The sequence below is a fragment of the Hyperoodon ampullatus genome, assembly GCF_949752795.1.
Source record: "Hyperoodon ampullatus genome assembly, chromosome: 7".
NCBI classification, from domain to species: domain Eukaryota; kingdom Metazoa; phylum Chordata; class Mammalia; order Artiodactyla; family Ziphiidae; genus Hyperoodon; species Hyperoodon ampullatus.
The window spans coordinates 83,599,614-83,617,564 of NC_136920.1; the positions used below are offsets into that span (position 1 = coordinate 83,599,614).

The following is a 17,951-nucleotide window of genomic DNA, read 5'->3' on the forward strand; positions in this document are numbered from 1 at the left end:
CCATTAGCTTTCTCCACAAAATCCAAAGTTCCAGGTGCTGCATGTGATTAAGCTAATTTACTGGCAGGTCACACATTTGTTAATACAGATACGGAACTGACCTTTAGTGTTAGGACTCCCACTACCAGAATAGGGCAAGCTCCCTGGCAGCTTGTTTAATTTTTTTAAAGAGAAACAATTTGTTCTCTTTGCCGGGCCTAATACCAAGATGCTTGCATTCTGTGTGCACAGAGAAATGGAGAGGTTCAGGAAACAATTAGCACAATTGCTTTGTGGGTGAAAAATGTACTTTCTCTGTTTTCAGCCCGATTTCTATCCCTGCCCTCCATAACTCTGCATTCAATCCCAAACCACTCTGGAATTCTGCTCAACAAGCTCACACATCTGCCGAATCCCCTGAGGTGTGGCTTCTGCTCTTGTGTTCATCCTTCTCCCTGCTTCCAGGAATGTGTTGACATTCCTGCTCTGCTGATGACCCCTCTCCTATTTTCTTTGATCTTGTGTGACTATTGCTTTTATGTTTTCTTCATTATCATTTTAATGGGGTGTCAGGAAGGAGAAGTAACCAATGCTTGTGCTTAGCGAGATCACCTGGATTCTGAAGCTCCTAGGTCAGGTTCTCCTAGCTTGTCCAATAGATTGATCCCTTTCCTTCTATATGTTATTAAATAAATATGCTCTGGACACAGGTCTTAGAAGTGCTTTTCCCGTGCATCAACTAAGCCTGGTTTCAACCAGTGAAGTTATTCAGCCCCTGCATGAAAACCTTTCTGCAGGCTTCCCTGGTGGTGCAGTGGTTGAGAGTCCGCTTGCCGATGCAGGGGACACGGGTTCATGCCCCGGTCTGGGAAGATGCCATATGCCGCAGAGTGGCTGGGCCCGTGAGCCATGACTGCTGAGCCTGTGCATCCAGAGCCTGTGCTCCGCAACGGGAGAGGCCACAACAGTGAGAGGCCCGCGTACCAGAAAAAAAAAAAAAAACCTTTCTGCATCTCACTGTCTGCTCCAACACAATGCCCATTCTTGGTGCGTGACACAAGCTCTTCTCACTCCAAGCCCCCCCTCCATCTTTTCCCGCTTCGACATCCATGGTCCACCTTGAATCGCATGGTTTCCCAAGACTACGCTTGCCTCCGTGTATCTGATCATATGCCTAGAACACACCGACACTTCCCCACTTCTTCCCACGACTAACAAGGTCATCCTTCATGGATCAGGCAACAAATCGTATTTCAGGAAAACTGGCGTGACTGCCACACCCAGGAAGGGCAGGCAAACTGCTCGAGTCTTTGCTTCTGAAGAGCACAGACTCTTTTTCTGTCTGTCTCTCAATCTCTTTTTCTCTATGTTTTTAGATCATTCACCACATTTATTTTAGTCAATTTGTGTGTGTCTGTCATTCCCTTAGCAGGTCAGGTCATGGACTCACTGCATCTGTAGAGGTTGTATTTGGCTGCAAGTAACAAAGCCCAAATACTATATGGCTGAATCAGATTGGAGTTGATTTTTCTCAATAAAAGATTCTGAGGGTGTGCTTTGTGCAGAGCTAGGCAGAAACTTTTTTTTTTTTTTGTCATTAATGTCCCAGATACCATCCTATTTTCCTCTATGCCACCAAGAGTCTATAGTTTTTTACTAACTCTTGTAATTTCCTGGTCTCAAAATGCCTGCTCCAAATCCAACCTTTATCTTCCCTCTAGATCAGAACAAAAACAAGGAAGGAAGGGGGAGAGTGGCAGCATCTGTGTCTGGAAAGTAGAAATTCATATAAAATTCAGATACATTGAGCAAGAATGCCAGAATTCCTTGGCTGACTTCTATCTACTTCTCATTAGACAGAACTGAGTTATGTGGTCATCTCTGGCTGCCAGAAAGTCTGGGAAGATGAGTGCTTTAGCTATCGGCACATCACCAGCTGGGGCAGCACTGGGATTCTCTCAGGAAGAAAGGGGTAAGGATATTAGGAAGCAGTTAGCAGAATCTAGCACAGTGGTTGCTTATTTTTATACCTTCTTTACTTAGCACAGCATCTGGCACGTAGCAGGCACTCATTCAGTATTTATAGAAAAAGATGTTGATTTTAAGTCTTGGAACGAACCTGGTTCTACAGGAGAGGGAAGTTGAGCTCCGAAGAGCTTAAATGACCTCACAAAAATCCACTGTTATATGGGGCAGAGCTCTGAGAATTTCTACGGAGAAAACGAACCTGACCCTCTAGCATCCTTCTTGCCGGGAGTTTGGTTTGCATTCTAATTTATGAAACTAATATGGCATGATAAGTTAGAATAATGAATCCTGTGGGCTTTCTAGCTTGAATTTAAAATTCTTATTATTGGGTCACAACAATTTCCAGCCAGATACACATGACTCCTATTTTCACGCTGAAAACAAATTGCTCAGAGACTACCCTTTAGATTGTCTGGCTCCTTCCCTGCTGGCCTTTCAATATTTCTAGCCCAAAAAAAGAGAATGAAATTTCCATTTCTGAAGGAAAATAAAAACAAATTACAGTAAACCTTAACAACAAGAAGAAGGTGGTGGCCTGTCACCACTCCACTTCCTCAAATGGGTTATTTGATTTTGCTTAATTGTTGGTGAAATTTTCTCAAATTGGCAATTATAATCTGGAGCTGATTGCTTACCCAGGTAATTTACAGATATCTCATTTGGCAAGGATGCTTCATAACACTTCCCATGAAGTATGGTTTCATCATCTTTCAGGTGAATTTTCCTTTTTGTATATAGTCTTCATTTGGAGGATGTTATTACTTTTGCCCACAGGAAGTTTAGGCGCTAATTCTGTTAGCTGCATGTTTCTGATGAAATCAAGTGGTTGTTTTTTTACAATCTGTTTTAATCACTTAGGGTCCCAGTAGAATTGATTAGGTGTTCCCTGAAGCAAACTGAATAATCAGGTTGAGATAGAAATTTATCAAAATTAGTTGCAGAATAGTAACAATAAGTTACACTTTTTTGGTCCAGATGAGGGATTTTATGAGGTAACTGCTAGGCTGTCTCCCTCTGCCTTCTACTTTTAACACAGTTTCCCTACCCACTCTCCCTGTCAACCTCATCTGAAATCAAAGTTTAATTATCCTGATTTGTTCTTGTACTCTGCCTTAAGATAGAGTTTATCCAGTAGTCCAGCTGTTTTCAAGATAATTAGTCAAGAATTCAACCTGCTATAAAATAATCCTTCTGGGCAAAGATCTGGGAACTGAGGACATATTCTCCAGGGAGACCAAATTCTCCACCACTTGTAAGAGTCACAGATTTTCTACCTCAAGTCAAACACTGTGAATTGAACTATCAAGTCAGGGGTTTGAATTATAAGGCACAGTTTCCATTGTTGCTAAGTATCTGCTTTAGGAAATTTTTATTATTTCCATTTGGGGGGACCTTTAAAGTCTATGGGAAAAAGTTGATTCAAAGTCAATTTTAATGCAGTAGTCAATGGGCATTTTTGTTCAATTAAAAAACAATTCATTTGAGTAGTAGAAGGCATCTTTTTGCATGAATGTTGATGGTGTCTGCTTTGTTTAATAATTCATTCAGCAAACATTCATGAAGCCCCTATTACGAGCCAGCAGCCATCCTAGCCATCTGGGATGAAGTTGTGAATAAGACTTATGCATTCAGAAAGTTTACAGTTTAGGAGGGATGATGTTTCTGTGGTTTCTTTCCTGTAGCAGTGAAAACATTTTCCTCGGGTGAATGGTTTACTAATTTTCTGGTGAGGTGTCCAGCTGGCTCTGGGTCTCAGCCTGAATAGGGGGGAACACGGTCAGGCCCTTTTTAATATGTCCTATGAGTCTCATCAGTCCTCTGGGCTCCATGCTGTAGCTTAGAGGGAACCCAGCCAAGCCCCCAAGACAGCTAATCTTATAGATGCAGGAGATGAGGGGCAATGAATACCGATCACCAGCACCTAATTACTGCACTCATTTTCTGTAGAGTAACTGTAGTTCTGGACATGTCCAACCTTCACCCACTTTCTTGGACAACAACAGCTTCCTCCTTCAGTAGCATCCCAACCAGGGGAAGAGGAGCAAAGTGCGAACCTGATCTTCCTGTTGAACTTCAGGTTCTTGAATTTTCAGGTCTGCTAACATTGCTTGCAGTAAGAGATGCTTTTCTTCTGCTGCTTTTGATTGAAGAACACTAGAAATCAGTCGGGGAGCAGGTGCTGCATTGTGTTAGATTAACGTTGATTGAATTCTTACACAGCCAGCTGATTGAAGCACGTGTTCTGCAAGCTTATGATTCTGCCAACACTAGGTTGCAACGAGGAGGGTAGTTTGCCATATCATGTCCCTTAATCAACACCCGCCAGTCCATCAGTACTGTCAATGGGAACTGAAATTCCTCGGCCCACTCTGTGCAATGACACCCTAGGCTGGCCACCAAACACAAAAATGGGTCTCTGGAGGAAGAGGAGAGTCGGTTTCAAATTCTGTTTCCTTATCATGCTGAGTAGATGAACATTTAAATCATGAAAATAATCAGATGCTCATCAGACTTGGTAATGACACTGGATGGACATGGGCTTTCTTCTCCATTTAACAGCATCCAATTTGCTAACAGGATAAAAAAATCTGAGTTATTGGCACAAAAGTCTTGAAACTCCCCTTGGATGTGTACCACGTGCTGCCCTGGGATGGTCTGGCCAGCACCAAATGGACGTGGAAGAGACGCTAAATGACCATTACCTGACATTTTCAAAATGCACCTTATGTCAGCTCTGTGACACTTCATAGGCTGTGCTGCTGGGAAAGGAATGGAGTTGGTGGCTGGGAGAAATAACTCAGAGGTGGGCGCGATTGCACAAAGGACTCAGATAATTCTGTGAAAACCAACAGACCGTTTTCCGCAAGGAATCACTTAGTCTTAAATTGTCTCAGAGGGTCCCCAGCAGGCTTATGAGCAGTTCTGGCTGGAGAACAGCTACATGAGGGATAATTACTGGTGAGAAAAATAGCTTCCCGCCATGGAACGCATGCAGGTCCGTCCTTCCTCCCTCCCTTCCCTCCTTCCTTCCTTCCTTCCTTCCTTCCTTCCTTCCTTCCTTCCTCCCTCCCTTCCTTCCTTCGTATTTCACATATTCACATGTTCTTCATCAATTATATATTGTGTAGCATATAAAATAACCTCAGCAGTAAAGAATTATTTGTGCCTCAGTTTCCTTATATTTAAATGGGGATTTGATAGCACCTTTCACAGGGTTGCTGTGAGGCTCAAAGGACTAATCTGTGCAGAATGGTGTCTGCCGCCTGGTGAGCCCTGTACAAATGCTCAACCTTATTAGTGCTCTGAAGAGAGGATGGGTCAACCTGAGAGGTTCTATAATGCCGACTCCCTGTGTTGTCTTTGTACAGATGTATCAATACTTCTGCACACGGAGGCCTCACGATTTCCTATGGCATCTCCCTCTAAACTAACAGTTGCGCAGCAGAGACCAAACTCCTGCAGGGCAGGGCTTGAGATGAAGCTAGACCCATCATCACCCCCATGCCACGGCCCTTGTCTCTCTTTCTCCATGCTATAGCCCAGAATCCAGCACTGTGCCTGGTATACACACACCTGTGCACACACACACACACACACAAAATCAAACACGCCATGCACACATCGTGTTTGAATGAATGATTGAGTAGCTACGTGCATAACCAGTAGAAGGAGGAAAGAATGGCCTGGTCTACTGCTCACTCCAGTTCTCTCCCTCTGCCTCAAGCACTGGTGCTCAGAGAATAAGGAAGTCAATCATTCCACACCAGGATCTCTCTCTTATCTGTCCTCTGACACACCTCTGCAGTGATGCTATTACACTCAGAGGCATTGGGAGAGCCCAGCGCATTGTCTAAAGCACTGGTCCTCAAGTTGTGTCCATCATAGCAGCACCAGTATTACTTGGGAACTTGTTAGAGATAGTCCTCAGGCCTCACTCCAGTCCTGCTGATCCAGAAACTCTGGAAGTGGACCCAGCATTCTTGTGTTAACAGGTCCTCCAGATGATTCTGATGCTCCCTGAACCTTGAGAACCACTGGCTTAAGTGGAATCTAACCCCACATTTTGAGTGATATTCTGAGCCCTGGGCCAGTGTGATCCAGTGTTGTTGCCTGGAAGGCCCAGGAAACGTGCTTAGAAGGCTGCTTCTGTTTATAAACCAGTCACACATCACAGGACACATTCTTTTCTCTCAGCAGTAGATATGAATACTCCCACAAGTAACTCATTTTCCCTCAATGTTTCCTGGAGGCACTCTGCAAATTTTAATTATCCCTTAACTTCTCTATCAAGTTAGCTGAGCAAAAGGAAATTGCCCCCTTCCATTGAGGGAAGGTACATAGCTTCTCTCATGAGATAAAAATCCCTTTAAGTTTGAGCAACTTGCACAAGTTCTCATAGGTAAGTAAATGCTTGAGCTGAGTTTCATTGTAGGTCCTCTGACCCCATAGACTGTGTTCTCAAATTCTGTGTTATTCTGCTCCCCATGCCTCAAGATACACACTTGCTGCCTTCCAGAATCTGGTGGTTAAATGACAGTTTGTGAAATTGAACCATCTCAGTCACATAGAGCTGAGAAAATTTTCCCCTGAGCTGTCCCTGGCTCTGAGTCTACTTTTGAATGAGGAAAGTTGCACGCGTTTGTTTTTCTCTTCCAATACCCTTAGCTAGGGAGAGGATCGTAGGTTTGCCTTCTAGAATCACACTTGTATCAATACAAAAATGTCTTTGCCCCACTCTGCAGAACCAAACCATTGCTGTTGACTCCCAGGTTTGGACTGTCAGTCATCCAGACATCTTTGCTCTTCATAAACTCGTCATTCCAAATCAATGAGAAAAACAAAGAGGGGTCTGATCCCAAGTGAGAAGCCTCACCACGTAATCCAGTGAAAATCCCAAAGTAACAGTCAAATTACCCTTCACGATTTAAATGCCTTTATTGAGTACTTTCTTTGTATATTCTGAAAATAGGCCTAGAAATGTATTAAAAAGTAATTTTGGAGACCTACCTTACTGAAGCCTCAGCATTTATTACACGTTGTATATAATCCGTGGGACAACTCAGGAGCTCAGAGAAGAGTTTTTACTAACACTTTTTACTAACACTTTTTACACTTTACTAACACAACTCATTTTACTAACACTTTCGTTTTCAAATGTACAAAAAGGAACTCTTTCACATATCAAATCTATTAGACGATCTGTTCTTTTGCTGAGAATGAAGCCTGGTTGTAATTGATGTAAAAGGCTCTTCACTACCAAGTCCATCAAAACAGTGATACTATCATTATATTCAGGCTGCATGAAATATAGTATCGTGTCTTGAAAGAGGTTAAAAAGACAAATTCTAAATTAAAGCCTCTAATTCAAAAGGCCTTGGTGATCATGGCATCTAACCCCCTGATAGTTCAGATTGGATATCTGAGGCCCAGAGAGGCTCTTTGGCCTCCCAAGGGCACACAGCTCATTTGGGCAAAGTCAGGACCAGATTATGGCCAACAGTTCAGTGGTCTGGTCTCAATTCATCACTTACTGCTGGTCAAAGAGGATGAGTAATGAGAAATATACTTATCCATTCAGCCTTTTTTCTTGGTAAAAAAGTTTATGTTGTATCTTTAATGGAGGGTTTTTTTAAGTTTAGATTTTAATAAGAGCTATGGAAAAAATTATAGGATTCCTCAAGAGAAACCAATAACGATAATTATTGTATATGTTCTTTATAGAAAAAGGGCAGCGTTTTCAGACTTTTTTTAGGAACCCTCATGAACTTCCCTTCTGCCGAAGAAGTAGATGGCAGAATCATCATTTCCCAGATGGGGAAAGTGAACACCAGAATGGTTAAGTGATTTTGTTTGAATGGCACAGCAAGTTATCTCTAGATTTTTAAAGTCTCTTACAGTGCATTACACATTAAATCACAGAGAACTCAATTTGCAAAGCAAATTAGTAGAATATCTGTTTTCTATCAAACATTTAACTTGAAAAAGTCCAGCCCTCTGCTTTTCAGAGAGTGCAGAAACAGTGGAATGCAAAGGAAAGTGACTGATGTAAATTAGACCGAAGATACTGCAAGAACCAAATCACTTTCTAAACACTTGGTACTTAGTGCCTCAATTTGGAAGTTGATTTTGTGACAAACAGGAGAGTTGCTTTCAGATGGAAAACACTATGATATGACATAAAATGGTGAGATTAAGATGGGGGAAGCTGATTTAAATATGTGTTTGACTTTTAATTCCCTGAGTAGTTGAGAGATTAAAAAGAAAAGAATAGAAAAGAAAGGAATTTAAATAATTAGTTTTTTATGCCAAAGAAAGGGTGTGATTTAAGTTTTGCAGAAGAACATAGGATTTGTGTCAGGAATCTCAAATCGCAAATCAATGCGACGGTACTTCTTGCTATCGAGATTAAAAAAAAAGTATCTATATATGTAGCTTAAGGCAGAGCAGTTTATAAGAACTACAGATTTTGAGAAATAGAAGACTAAGCCTTTAGCAGAGCGTTCAAATCAACATAATGCTTAGTATAGCAAAACTGGCCTTAACGGAATAAAGCTAAATCAAGAAAAATTTGTCTCATAGTGAGGGGGGGAAATTCTTAACAGTGATACATATGAGACAATGAAATAATTTCCTAAGGAAATTGTTATTCTTCCTATTATTCCGTGTTTATCAAGTGCCTACAACTTTTGCAGTAGATCCTGCTTAAAATAGAATTAGTCACAGTCTCTGCCCAATGAACCCACAATATTTGTGTGATTGTTGAACCTAAAATATAGGCTTCAGCTAGCTAGAAATATCTTGCGGGACAACTTAGCAGTGTTAAAAAAAAATACCCCTAATATCCAGGATGGGTATCTGAGTATTCAGCAAACCTGCATGTAGGTCTAATTTCCACAGCCTTTTTACTTTGATCTCCTTCAAGAGGAAGTGTTTCCCTCTGAGATGAGGTTCCAGTGGGAAGGAAATATTTCTGATGGACCTGTGGGTGATGTGTCCAGGTTAGAGTCATAAACATAAATAGGAGAGAATAAAATATACAGTGAAACAAATATAAACTGGTAACGGTCTTAGAAATTTAGGATAAATGGACAACTTAAATAACCTTGGGACATAGGGGAATAGCAATGGGAAATGCTGCTCCTGGAGTGTTTTGCATAGCAAAGGAATTGGAATAGTAAGAGGTATCTACATTTTCATTCTAGAGAATTCCTGTGCTGGCCATAGACTGAAACTCTGTATAAAGAGTTTGGTGTCTGCAACAACTTCACAGCTGGAGTAGGGGTTGTAGCAGTGGAGGACTATTTGTTCAGTGAAGTCCATGAGATCCCATCATTGCAAAGTTAACATGGAGTCAGTTTCTATAGCCTATAGTGTGTTTTTCTCCACCTTCCTCAGCAGTTCTTTGGGTGAATACAGACCAGACCTTCTCCGGCTGAGAAATCCTGGCAGATCACTGCTAAAACTCCATTTTCTAGTGCAAGGCATTGAGAGTTCTGTCATTTTCAGTGTTGTCGTATTTGGAGCTGCCTTGTTCCCCAAAGCCAAGTTGCACAGTCTGAGTTAGAATTGATGATCTGCACACATCTGCTTCAGGGAACCTGGGGCCAACACCTGAAGGACAGCCTGATGCTGATCACCTGGAAATAGACCAGAAGGTTTGGAGAGAGATCACAGATGGGCCAGGATAAAGGAATGGACTGCTCTATAGGTTAGGTAGCTGATAAAATGATGGCAGGCAGGAACAGGCCTTCAGTGACCATGCCTGGTGCCCAAGATTCAAAATAAATACCAACTAGAACAATGAGAGGGGCCCAAAGGAAGTTGCTAAGCTCCTTTTGGGATCCCTTGTATAAACCCAAAGATGCACACTGCAGATGCCATGGAACCCAGGGCTAATTTAATGATTTACATTGTTTAAAAAGGATTAGCAAAACCTCCCGTTTTGATGGTCTGTTGCTAATTTGCATCTTTAACGAGGTGGGATCCAAGCCAGGTTCTGTCCCTTCGTGTTTATTTTGTAGGACTGTGTTTATTTCTGATAATTACAAATAAATCTTCCCTCCTTTTCTGAAACTGACTGAATAAAAGATGTTGGGAGTATCTTAACTCCATGGCTGGAATAATTATCAAAACAGAGAGAAGTAAAATCCAATTATAACTCCTTCAAAAATATAATTAATGTCTTCTTCCCAAAGAGAATGGTTGCCACATTTCTTTTTTTTTTTTTTTTTTTTTCTGCGGTACGCGGGCCTCTCACTGTTGTGGCCTCTCCCGTTGCGGAGCACAGGCTCCGGACAAGCAGGCTCAGCGGCCATGGCTCACGGGCCCAGCCGCTCCGTGGTATGTGGGATCTTCCCGGACCGGGGCACAAACCCACAACCCCCGCATCGGCAGGCGGACTCTCAACCACTGCGCCACCAGGGAAGCCCCACATTTCATTTTGAAGCATTTGTCTTCTTCTTTGTAACTTCTTGAAGCTTGTTTAAGAGAAACTTACACCACAGGGAGCAGTGACTCCAAACCAGGAGGTCATGACTGGTGTGTCATGAAAGATGATGGAACCAAGGAAATGTAGGTCAGAAAGACATAAATCCTAGACCTGAAATTTGATAAGGAAGTTTTCTGATTTATCTTCAAAGAGCTCAGAAAACCAAAGCAAAACTCTCAAAGTTGACTAATTTTAAAGTTTGTCAAAGAAGCAAGGGAGAGATGTCAAATGTATTTCACTGACACCATTCAGAAGTACTAAAGAGCCATTTCAATGACCACAGAAGTTGAAAGGGGAAACCTGCTTCTCATCTGTTCCCGTGGACTCCTGTACGAGGGTGGCAGGACCAGGTGAAACCTCACTGGGAGGGTTTTGGGAACAAGTGTCACCCCAAAGCACTCATTTTAAAGTTCCATTGAGAATAGGTGATTCAATCAGATTTGGGCATTAATCCTGATATAGAATTAAAAATAACCCCATATAAGCAATTATAAGGAATTTAAGTTCATTATCTTTTGCTAGGATAAGACAGACTAAATAAGAGAGTTATTACTGAGTACAGGCGAGGCTACGGCTCTTAAATATTTATTATTTGATCCAATCTTGAGCCCAAACTTCGTTTTTCCCTATTGCTTTAAGACGAATGAGAAATTCAAGTGAAGAAAATCAACCCGAGGGAGGCATTCATCATCCTATACGAGTGACCACAAAGTTATTTATTTGTCTGTCTGTTGGCAGGTTTTGAGAAAATACATACCAAGAGCAAAGCGCCACAAGAGCAGAGATTTCTGCCCATTTTTCCTTTGGTGATCCTCTGTGCATACATGGTATGTAGTACATAGTAGGCGCTCAAAAAATCTGTTGAATTAATGAATCCATTGGTTTTATAAATATAATCTTTATTTTCGTAACGGGACTAGGGTTTCATTTTTCTATTGAGGTAGAAAAATATGAATTAAAGTCCATGGAAGCCAAAGAGGAAATTTAATTATGTTGAATATCTTTGTCCCCTATGGAAATGGCTTTATATTCTTGTGTGTCAATATATTTTGCTCTATATTAAAGTTATGAGAGGTAATATGAATTAGGGATAAAAGCATGAGTTTTCTAGTCAAACCAGCTCTACCACTTACTAACTGTATGACCTGGGCAACACATCTGACGGTTCAGAGACTCAATTTATTATTCTGTCACATGGGAATCATGTCACCTGTCTCATAGATGTTGAGAGAAAAGAAGTAAAGGATCCAAACACTGTGTCTGGCATATACATACTAAACAAATAATGACAGTAGCTACCTTGATTTTTACTATCATCAGTATTAAGCAGCTGGTCTCCTCCCCTAGTTTATAAATTCATTAAAAGACAGGTTCGGTAAGTTCTTTATTTTCAGTCTCTCAGCTCACAGGTCATTGCTCTGCATTCTACAGCTACTGAACACATATTTATTTACAAAAGTGGTTTTTAAAAATAGAGATAAATAGCATTGAATTAGTTGTACTTTAATTAAAGTTGATGAAAATATAATGGTACGGATGAACCTGTTTCCAGGGCAGGAATAGAGACACAGACGTAGAGAATGGACATGTGGACACGGGGTGGGAAGGGGAGGGTGGGATGAATTGGGAGATTGGAATTGACATATATACACTACCCTGTGTAAAACAGATAGCTAGTGGGACCCTGCTGTATAGCACAGGGAGCTCAGCTCGGAGCTCTGTGGTGACCTAAAAGGGTGGGATGTGGAGGGGGGGTGGGAGGGAGGTCCAAGAGGGAGGGGATGTATGTATACATATAGCTGATTCACTTAGTTGTATGGCAGAAACTAACACGACATTGTAAAGCAACTATGCTCCAAGAGAAAAATAAAATTAAAAAATAGAATATTAAAAAGGGTTAGTGCTAGTATGAAATTAGAGACACACGTTCAGAAAGGAACAACTCAGGAAGGCAAATTATGAAGGACCAGTAAATAGGCCCCAGAGGCACAGACGGTTTAGACTGAGAGCAGCCTTTGATTCACTGTGACGCCATCACATCCTTTCAAGACAGTGACCCCCCAGGACCCCTCAGAGATCTGCTTCGTGTTTTCACAGGGACAGCTAGGCAGCCAGAGCCACGAATTGGCACAAATGTGTTGAATATCACTCTGGGAGTCCGTTGCTGTGTTCTGTTTCCTAAAGATGGAACGAGAATGACAGGGACATTGGGCCACGGTAATAAGCAAATTGGATTCACGAGTTATGGCTCCCACACCTCTTTTACAGACTCCTCATTTTATCCTCACAACAGTCCAAGGTGGAGTCATGACGATTTTAGGGGTGAGGAAGTTGAGGTTCGAAGTTAATTCAGTCACCCTGAGTGTTGTGCCTGGTGAGTAGCAGGCCCTGCACTGGATACCAGGTTCTGTGACTCTGAATGGCCTGCTTTTCCCAGTATAGACTGTGTTTCAGGAGATACGGGCTCTCTTCAGCTTTAAAGAGCAGTCGGACTTCTCTTTCTAAGACAATAGCAGACCTATCAACTTGTATTTTTCTTACAAGTTGTGCAATTGAAGCATAGCATAATGTCAGTAGAAACTCCTCAGCTACTTAGCTCTAAGTTGTTTGTTAAACTGATAAGAACATCCTGTCTGGAACCAGAAGAAATGTTTGAGGCTTAGCTCTCCTGAGTGAACTTGAAGGCATCGTTTTTCCTCTGCTCCCCATTGTGTAGGATGGGGAACCTCTCAGGATGGTGTAGGTCAGTGAGGAGTGGAAGAGGTAAGTGGCCTCCACGTGCCAGGGAAGGACACCTTCAGGGCACAGTGGGAAAGAGGTCCCCTCGTCCTGAGGGCCTTGGAACAGAAATTAGCATCTAACATTCATTTGCTGTATCCATAAGGGGAAGAAAGTCTTGCTGAGGAGAGATCAGCTTTTCCTTTTACTTACGGCCCATTTAGGTCCTCTCTGTAAGTCCCGTCCCAGAAAGCTCCCTTCTCTTCTGGTTTCTCTCTAGGAAGGATAATTGCCTTCTCGGCACTGTCTATGGCTCTGTGAGCAGGACCGCATGGACCAATCCTTGGCTCAGGACACACTTCCTCAATGTGCAGGTGCTGGTGCTTAATTATATCCCAAAGCTGATTGCTTTTGCTTAACCAGTGTTTTAAAGAGGCTGGCCATTTTTATACCTCACAAATGTGAAAAAAGGGAGGAAAATTTTTTTTTTAAAAAAAAAGATATGTGATGAACTCTACACGAGATGCTGGGTTCTCCTCCTGGCCACTTGCTCTGTGTAGTGTGAGCTCCTGTGGTCTCTGCTGCCCCGTTAGTGATTCTGTCAGCTCAGGTAGGAAGCATCGCCAGAGGATGAGACTTTGGGGGTAAGTCCTTCAACATCAAAACTTGATGGACCATCCTTCAGTCTCTCTTCGGGTTGCCTTGTCCTTCGGGCTTGGGAAGGCCCTGCTGACTGCCTTGCCTTTCTGGGAGATCATTTAGTAGAATCGTGGGTCATCTACGGTCCCTAACACCAGGCTGGCTCAGTGCTGGCCTGAGAGCAGGGGCCGCAGGGCCTGGAGAAGGAGGAAGCAGGGTGCGTGCGAGAGGAAGCAGGCCGTCTCTGCTGCTGAGTCCTCCACGTCCTCATCCGGGAAGCTTGTCATTATCATTAAGGAAGCTGGGCACACCTGTCAGAGTGATTCAGGTGGGGGCCTGGCTAACAGTCCCCAGAGCTGACGCGGCCACCTTCTCTCCTGGAATATAAAGAGCCTATCAGCTGTGCTATCTGTATTGTTGACACTAAGTAAAATAATTCCTTGGAAAACTTGAAAATTAGCATTTAAGAATGAAGAATCGTTACAATTAGAGCAGAGGTAGTGCAGCCACTGCTGCCCCCAGCTCCATCCTTCATACATCTTCTCACCTAAATGCACTTGGATCCACAGCCTTTGTCTCTTTAAGGCTCCTGAACCTGAAATTGTTATCCTTTGGCCCCGAGGGACATGCATCAGGCCTGTCTTTATATGGGCAAAGGGAGCAGCTGCCTACACGGTAGGGTGTTTTTTTGCACCTCGCCAAGGGGCTGATTTCTCCTCCTACTTGGGAGGAAATTCCGCCCTTTAGTAACATTCTTTAACACTAGGTAATGCTGATAATTGCCCAGAGAAGATCATGACTGGAATATACAGGTTCTCTGGGAGGAGGCGGGTTAATGAGAGAGCCCCATACTAGGGTGGGCATTAGCTTGGATTGGGGTCATTGGAGGATTTGCAACCCAGCCCTAGGAGGATGGGTGAGAGGCGTGTCCACTGCACGATGCCTTGATCGTGGCCATTCAGCTCCAGGGAAAAAGCAGAGTGGTTCACAGCACTCCAAATTTACCATGGATGGCTTTGAGATTGCAGCCCATAGACCCAGCACATTCTGTAATGCACATGTGTTCACACAGCATTTTGAATCCACAAAAGAAAAGAAAAATTGGAAGAATTGGAATTTCAGATAAACTCAACTGTCATGTCTACTAAAATAATCTTCCTCCAAGGATGTAAGTCACCTCCCCCCACCCTCCCCCGCCCGCCTGCACCTCCACCACATCCCCAAACAGTTCCCTGGGGTAAGACTCTTACATGTTCACAAGCACAGCATGAATTCTGATTACCTAAAGATCAAAAAATTTTTTAAACATTTTTATTGGAGTATAATTGCTTTACAACGGTGTGTCAGTTTCTGCTGTACAACGAAGTGAATCAGCTATACATATACATATATCCCCATATCTCCTCCCTCTTGCATCTCCTTCCCCCTCCCACCCTCCCTATCCCACCCCTCTAGGTGGTCACAAAGCACCGAGCTGATCTCCCTGTGCTATGTGGCTGCTTCCCACTAGCTAGCTATTTTACATTTGGTATTGTATATATGTCCATATATAAACGACCACTCTCTCACCTAAAGATCAAATTTAAAAAGCAATGGGGATATCTCTTTCAGTAATCCCTCCTTCATGGTTTAAGCATGCCCCCCTTTTTAAATAACAGCTTTATTGGGATACAGTCCACACACCATGCAACTCACTCATTTAAAATGTACACATTAATGCTTTTCAGTGTATTTACAGAATTAAGCAACTACCTCCACAATCAATTTTAGAACATTTTCATCACCCCAAAATCAATGCCGTACCTATTAGCAGACATTCCACCTGTCTCCCTAACCTTCCCTCCCAACTCTAGGCAGCTAATGTCTGTCTCTGTAGATTTGCCTATTGTGGACATTTTATGTAAATAAAGTTATACAATAAGCGAGCTTTAGAGACTGGCTTCTTTCAATTAGAACTTTCCCTTAATTTTCAAGGTTCGTCCGTGTTAGAGCAGGTGCCAGAACTTCATTCTTTTATATTGCTGAATGATATGTATTGTATTATATCTAATGGACATTTAGGCTGTTTCTACTTTTTCCCTATGATGAAGAATGCTGCATGAACATTCATGTACAAGGGTCCGTGTGGACAGATGTTTGCATTTCTCTTGGGTGTATATCTAGTGGAATTGCTGGGTCATATGTTAACTCACGTTTAACCTTCTGAGAAGCTGCCACTCTGTTTCCCAAAGCAGCTGCCTCATTTTACATCCCCACCAGCGATGCATGAGGGCTCCAGCTTCTCCACATCCTCGCCAGCACTAGTTATTTTCTTTTTCCTTTTTCTTTTTTTTAAATTATAGCCACCATAGGGAGTATAAAGTAATATCTCATTATAGTTTTGATTTGCATTTATTTAATGACTAATGATGCCCAGCTTCTTTTCATGTGCCTACTGGCTATTAGTATATCTTCTTTGGAGAAATGTCTCTTCAGATAATTTTTTAAATTGAGTTTTTTGTCTTTACATATTCTAGAAACAAGTCACTTATCAGATATATGATTTGAAAATATCTTCTCATATTCTGTGGACTTTCTTTTGCCTTTCTTGATCGTGTTCTTTAAAGTACAAAAGTTTTTAATTTTGATGAAGTCCAGTTTATCTTTTTGTTGTTGCTGTTTTTTGTGCTTTCAATGTCATGTCTAAGAAACCATTGCCTATTCCAAGGTCAATAAATTTTACACCTGTGTTTTCTTCTAAGCATTTTATAACATTAACTCATATTTAAGTATTTGATTCATTTTGAGTTAATTTTTATGTTTGGTGTGAGGTAGAGGCCCAGTTTTATTCAGTTGCATGAGGATGTCCAGTTGTTCCAGCATCATTTGTTGAAATGACTCTTCTTTTCCCATTCAGTTGTCTTGGTATTCTTGTCAAAAATCGATTGATTTTTGAGTTTATTTCTGACTTCTCAATTCTATTGCATTTAACTATATATTTATCCCTATGCCAGTATTGCACTGTCTTGACTATCATAGCTTTGTAGGAAGTTTTGAAATTGGGAGGTGTGAGTCCTCAAACTTTTTTCTCCTCTTTTCAAGATATTTTGGCTATTTGGGGACCCTTGAATTCCCATGTGAACTTAAGGACTGACTTGTCAATTTCTGCAAAGAGGCCAGCTGGAATTTTGATAGGGATTTAATTGAATCTGTAGATCAATTTGGAGAATATTACCATCTTAACAGTATTAAGTCTTCTAATCCATGAACATTGGCTGTTTTTTTTTCTATTTATTTAGGTCTTCTTTAACTTCTTTCAATAACATTTTAGTTTGTAGAGTATAAGTTTCACACTTCTTTTGTTAAATTTAGTTTACAGTATTTTATTCTTTTTGGTGCTATTGTAAATAGAATTGTTTTCTTAATTTCATGTTTAGATTTTTTTTTATTCTTAGTGTATAGAAATGCAATTGATTTTTCTATATTGACCTTGTACCCTGAAATCTGGCTGAACTTTATTCATTCTAAGTTTTTTTTAGTGGATTCCTTAGAATTGTCTATGTACAAGGTCTCGTCATCTCTAGAGAGATAGTTTTAATTCTTCCTTTCTTCCTTTCCAATCTGGATGCATTTTATATCATTTTTTTGCATAACTGCCCTGGCGACAACCTTCACTGTTGAAGAGAACTACTGAAGCATCCATTTTAGCCGTAATGCACTTAACTACACAACTAAACTTAGTACTGGGGGTGAGGGTATAATTCGAGTTATACATTATACACATGTGGTTTGTGTGTGTGTGTGTACCACCAAGCTTTTTGTAAATTGTCAGGGCGAAATCTTCTATGTAGGTAGCTAAGTTTGTGTCTTGGCTACATATATGGTAGAGAGTTGACATAAAGTACATGTACATACTGTCATATTTCTAGTCATGGCAAAAATTAAACCACTGAGCTGTACCTGCTAGTCTTGTCCTAATGTGACTCACCTTCCAAGTCTCAGCTCTCCTCTTGGAGAGGGTTGTTTGTAACCACACATAGGAATGGATAGATTAAAAATAGATTATATAAAGATGCTAAGTAGAAAAGCCCAACCTCAAAATGAGATAACTTAGAGCAAA

At 41.5% G+C, this 17,951-nt stretch overlaps 1 protein-coding gene across 3 annotated transcripts in view; it reads left to right on the forward strand.

Moving 5' to 3' along the window:
- The window catches only part of OPCML (opioid binding protein/cell adhesion molecule like), a gene marked incomplete at both ends in the record, with an annotated part of 1,078,949 nt that overhangs the window by 807,181 nt on the left and 253,817 nt on the right, over window positions 1–17,951 (forward strand). The gene's annotated exons all lie outside the window — the stretch shown is intronic.